We start from the raw sequence: 6388 nt of genomic DNA, 5'->3' as shown, positions 1-6388 counted from the left end.
AATCTAAGACAGCATAATAAAGAGCCAACCAATCTATGCCCAAAATAACATCAAAATCGACCATGTCTAACACAAGAAAGTCTACTAAAGTTTCACGCTCGACAAAATTTACAACACAAGATCGGTGCACCCGATCCACCACTAAAGAATTACCTACCTGGGTAAATACACAAATAAGCATGGCCAGAGGCTCACTAACAGAATCAAAACCCAAAAAAATACACAAACACATACGAGAAAGTTGATCTGGGATTAAATAACACAGATGCAGGTTAAGAACAAACGGAGACAATACCTAGCCACATGGCTAATATCATCACATACATAGTAACCTCTGTGACCAGCCTCAATAGGAGAAGGTATAACTGGGACTGAACAACCACCTTAAACTGCTAAACTATAAGATCCACCACTCGAAATCTATAAATTCGCTTGCACTGGCTTACCATGGTATCCATGAGAACCTCTAAAATCTCTGCCTTGAGAGGTCTGACTCCTGAATTCACCAAAATATCGCGCCTTCTGGTGCCTTCGTGAGATGCACTAAGAATACCCTCTATCATTTTATCATGATCCAATATACTCTAGAAAGAAGCCCCAAACACAACCATCTAAGATGTATCCAACTGAGGACTTTACAAACTTTTAAATATTTTCAAACTTGATGGAAATGCTATCATAGGTATATTTGGATAGCACATAGAAGCATGACTCATACTCAGTATCCATCATGGGGCCTTGCTCCATATGATCAAGATTGTTATGAATCTGATCCCTCAAACTAAAAGGCATGAATCTCTCAAGAAAGGCATCAACAAACTGATCCATGAAAACTCAGAAGCATCAACAGGCCTACAATTGACAAATGATCTCCACTAATCTCTCACGATATGTCTCAACTGATAAGCCATAAAGCAACACCATCCACGCAGAAAGAGTGAAACACAACTCAAAAAACAAGGTACTAAAGAACTTCGCACGGTAAAAAATATGAGGAAAGTTTCTTAAAGACATCCTATAACTTCTCAAAGATAGATACAGATGTATGTGTACTTGATCTTGGGCATATTTATATTCTTAAAGCACTAATATGCACCCATATTTAGACTTAGTTCAAGAACTTTTGTACTAATTCTTAAGTATAATTCAACTTTTATTCTATTTTGTGCCTATGGATATGATTAGTACTTTTAGGATAATAATCATGAAGAATTATCAGCATTTGGATACAACGATGATATGAAAGAATTGAAGGAATTCAAGAAAGTCAAATAAAGCTAAAAAATAAAAGCTGAAAAGTAGGAATCCTCATTTGAAGACACTCCACATTGCGCTAACCACAAAAAAACAATGGTCAAATTCCAGTAAAGGTCCGTAAAACCACCGCATCGCGGAGCAGTTCCACTTATCAGATTTTGCGACCTGAAAGTTTAGCGTGTCACAGAGGATAAATATTTCACAATTGTCCCAATCTAGTGGCTCACCGCAATAATGGCGCATCGCGGTGAGGGTGCATTTTATAATTGTCAAGGAATACTTGAGCTCCGCGATTGCCAAGATTTTAATGGAAAATAGCAACTGAAGGCATGGCGCGATGCGCCACGTGAAAAAATTGGGAATATTTTAAGTGTTTTTTCCCAGCTATAAAATAAAAAATCCAATATAATTTTAGGGGACTTTGGCAAGCATAGCAGCGGGGGAAAGCATAAATCTCTCTCTTTTAGGGTTCTTAGACATTCTTTTAAATTTCTTTACTTCAAGACTTGTTTTGGGTATGATTTATTACTTATTTTGGATGATGAATTCAAACATGAGTAGCTAAACACCCTATTTCTGGGGTTCATGCTAAGAGCATGATTACTCTTTTATATTCTTATTCATAGTTTCTTTTTGGATTATCATCTGAGTTGTTCTTAATTTCTTGAGCTTACTATTTTAATGATTGGCCACCATTAGAATAAATTTATATTTCTATGTGCATCCGGGAGGAGAATCGTAGGATAGAACGAAGAAATTAGGGAGCAAAGTTCTTATTCTTTTATGAAATAAGAGATTTGAATTAGCATCTAGGATAGGGATATACCTAGAAGCCTTGCTTGGTTCACTTGCAAGAAGACAACTTCATGAATATAGAAGAATTGTTGTATCTCTGCTGGAGTTGTAGCTACAACATTCAATAGATAAAAGATTTGAGGTCGGGAGACTAAGATCGTTGCATAAACCTTGCGAATCATCAACCTGATAACCATTTAGACTGTGATAAGAATAGAGAATTGTATGATTATTTGAAATATCTCAACCCTGGAATCATCCTCATTATTGATTACAACCGTTGCTTTCTTTTCTCTAGTTGTCACTAATTATCTCTTGTTTAGTAATTTACATTTTATTTATAAAATCAAAATCATCTTGATACCTTCAAGAACTTAATATCCAATTGTCTTAAACTAAAGATTGAATAAATTTCTAGTTTATTGATCCTCGTGGGAATGATATTTGATTGTCTAAGTCATTATATTACTTGCATGATCACGTACACTTGCGTGTACGTAGAGACGCAATAAGATTTTGGCGCCGTTTATGGGGATCAAATAGAATTAGTAAATTGCTTAATTTTTTGGTTTTTGATAGTAAGTTTAAGTGTTAACAACTTGATCTTAACGACTGAATTTTTGCAGGTTTAGCTGAACATTGCACTGGCTAGGGATAAAGAATTAGTAGAGCCCTTTGGAAAACTATAAGTAATTTTTCATCAGAGGCGAAGAGCTCAATACTACATTCAACAGGGACAGATGGCTGAAATACGAGATCCAATTATTGCTGATCCAAATATTTAAAATGTTCTAGCTCTTATTATTCTAGCTATTCCTATTCAACCAACCGTAAGACCTGTTCGTGAGGTGGCAATCCCACTTACAAACCATATGACTAACAGCATTCGAAAGCCTGAACAAGGAGGTCAGCAGGAATTGAAAAAAATATGGTGCAATTGTTCAAATTTACGAAGAAATTTCAAGAACTTTCATACGAGGATCCGCAGCAGCACTTACAGACCTTTCTGGAAATAGGAGATACATATATTCCTAAAAATGTGAATGTTGATTATGTCAGATTGACACTCTTCCCCTTTTCTCTAGTGGGGGAAGAAAAGAGATGGTTACATGCTGAACTACATCACTCCATCACTTCATGAGAAGATTGTGATCAGAAGTTCCTCATTAGATTCTTTCCATCCCAGAAGACTGCACGATTGAGAAGTGAGATATTGAGTTTCAGACAGAAAGATGGAGAAAATCTTTATCAACCTTGGGAGAGATTCAAGGGCATATTTGGAAATTGTCCTCATCACCATCAATCAAATAGTGTTTTGATGCACATATTTTTAGAAGGCCTTGAGTCTAATACGAAGATTCTCTTGGATTCAATAGCAGGGGGCCAAGCTTTGAAGAAAACATATGAAGAACTGTATACTTTGCTGAATTGAATCGCACAAGGGAATCCTGATTGGCATGCAGACTTAAGAAATGCTCCTAAGAAGGTTACAGAGATTTTGGATGTTGATCAGTTCACTGTATTACAAGCACAGATTGCAAAAATGCAGAATAATATGACTACTCAGCTCAATAACTTAAAGTTGGGTGCAACATAAGCAGCAGCGACAACAAATGCGGTTCAACAGGTATATTCGTGGTATGAATTTTGTGAAAGTAGTGAGCATAAGGCAGATGCATGTTCTATTAATCCAGATTCAGTCAACTATGTGGGGAATGCAAATCGTTAGGGTCAATAGAATTTTGGCAGTACGTATAATCCAAATTAAATGAACCATCCTAATTTCTCATGGGATGGACATCAGACACAGAATACAAATCAGTATAAGGGACCAGTGCAATCAAATCCACAACCGGTTCAAAATAATTAGGTGACTGCTCAGAATAGTAATGTGGAGGAGTTGATTAAGCAGTTTATGGCTCAACAAGCACAGTTTGCGATAGACATAAAGGCTCAACAAGCACAGTTTGTAGCTGAGTTGAAGAGTCAACAATTGCTCATAAGAAATTTAGAGTTGCAGTTGGGTAAAATTGTAGGATCGTAGAATACAAGGCCACAAGGAGCATTGCCTAGTGACACTGAGGCTAATCCTAAATAGGTGAATGCAGTTACAACAAGAAGTGGACTGCAAACTAAGAAGACGGTTCAGGAGCAAGACAATCCCGCAGTCACTGATGACAGTTTGCAAGAGAATGCAGAAGTGGAAGTTAAGTAAAAAAAGGCAAGTGAAGAGATTTATGTAGAGAAGAAGACTATCCCTTTACCCTTTCCTCAAAGGGAAAGAAAGCATCAAGAGGAAGCCAATTTTAAGAAGTTTCTAGATCTTTTGAAACAAGTTCAAGTAAACCTTCCTCTTGTTGACATTCTGTAGAGTGTGCCGATATATGCTAAATAATTGAAAGATATTATTATAAATAAGAATCGATTGACTGAATATGCTGCAGTTGCACTTGCTTAAGAGTGCACGTCTAAAATTCAAAATAAACTGCCCATGAAATTAAAGGATCTGGGTAGTTTCACCTTGCAGATTACCATTGGTCAGACTATTTATTCACGTGGATTGTGTGACTTAGGTGCTAGATAAATTTCATGCCCACATCATGGTACCGAAAGATGGGTCTTGGGAGTCCCAAACCTATTACTATTGTGTTGTAGTTGGCAGATAGGTCACTTGCTAGATCGGATGGTATTATTGAAGATATGTTGGTGCAAGTGGGATCTATAATCTTTCCGATGGATTTTGTGATTCTTGACTTTGAGGCTAATCCAGTTGTTCTATTTATTTTGGGATGGCCCTTCTTATCAACAGAATAGTCACTCATTAATGTGGAAGCTGAAAAAATGACAATGCGAGCGCACGATAAAGTAGAGGTTTCTGATGTGCACCGAGCATTGAAACTGCCAACCATATAGAGGAGTTGTCTTTTATATCGATTATTGATCTTGCTTTGGATTGGCAGTTGCTTTTGTCTGATGATCCATTAGAGCGAACTTTGATGGGTTATGATCTGTATAGAGATGTCGAAGCATTGGAATTGGTCCAATTTATGAATTTGGCCATAATTAAGACAAACAAAGTGTTGATTAAGCCTTTGAATAGACGAGTTGGTCCACCATCCATGCCTTCAGTCGAAGAAGCTCCTAACTTGGAGCTTAAGGTTTTTCCTCCTCACTTACAATATGTTTTTCTTGGTGATCAAGAAACCTTGCCTGTTATTTTGTCTGTAGGATTATCAGATGTACAGGTAAAGGAAGCTATAGCATTTTTCAAGAGGAGAAAGAAGGTGATTGGCTGGCAGATATCTGATATTTTAGGAATTAATCGAGTATTTTACATGCATAATATTTACATGGAAGAGGGGTACAGACCTAGAGTGCTGCAACAACAAAGATTGAATCCTATGATGAAAGAGGTGTTCAGGAAAAAAGTGATCAAGTGGTTAGATGGTGGTATTATTTACCTAATTTATAAAAGCAAATGGGTGATTCCGATGCACTGTGTACCAAAGAAGGGAGAAATAACAGTAATAACCAATGATGATAATGAGTTAGTTCCCATACGTACAGTAATCGGTTGGAGAATATGTATAGATTATCGGATATCGAATGAAGCAACTCGTAAAGATCACTATCCAATTCTCTTCATTGACCAAATGCTGGATAGATTGGCGGGGCAAGAATATTATTATTTTCTGGATGGGTACTCTGGCTACAATCAGATAAGCATAGCACCGAAAGACCAAGAGAATACCATGTTCACTTGTCCATACGGTACATATACGTCCAAACACATGCCCTTCGGCTTATGCAATGCACCTGCTATATTTTAGAGGTGTATGATGGCGATATTTTCAAACATGGTGGAAAAATTTGTGGAGGTATTCATGGATGATTTCTCTTTGTATGGTAATTCATTTGAAAAGTGTTTACAAAATCTCGACAAAGTTCTAGCTTGATGAGAAGAAACAAACTTGGTGTTGAATTGGGAAAAGTGTTATTTTATGGTTAAGGAAGGAATTGTCTTAGGCCATAAAGTATCATGCAAAGGGCTGGAAGTGGACAAAAAAAAGGTTGAAATAATTGAAAAGTTGCCTCATCCAGTCACAGTCAAAGGAGTGCAGAGTTTTTAAGGACATACTGGGTTCTATAGACGATTCATTCAAGATTTCTCAAAGATTGCAAGTCCCACGTGCAAATTGTACGAGAAAGAAGCCAAGTTCTAGTTTGGGGTTGATTGCTATGAAGCTTTTAAAAATCTTAAGAAGAAGTTGATGGAAGCACCTATTTTGATTGCACCAGATTGGTAGTTACCTTTTGAGCTAATGTGTAATGCTAG

General features: G+C 37.0%; 1 non-coding gene across 1 annotated transcript; it reads right to left on the bottom strand.

Moving 5' to 3' along the window:
• Positions 1 to 3247: 3247 nt before the first annotated feature.
• Positions 3248 to 3354, bottom strand: LOC124892009. Its single transcript, XR_007050022.1, has one exon. It is a non-coding gene; the product is annotated as a small nucleolar RNA R71 (small nucleolar RNA).
• Between the last annotated feature and the right edge of the window lie 3034 nt (positions 3355 to 6388).

Source organism: Capsicum annuum, unplaced genomic scaffold (genome assembly GCF_002878395.1).
Source record: "Capsicum annuum cultivar UCD-10X-F1 unplaced genomic scaffold, UCD10Xv1.1 ctg43233, whole genome shotgun sequence".
In the NCBI taxonomy this organism is placed as follows: Eukaryota; Viridiplantae; Streptophyta; class Magnoliopsida; order Solanales; family Solanaceae; genus Capsicum; species Capsicum annuum.
This window is presented reverse-complemented; position numbering and strand designations above follow the sequence as displayed.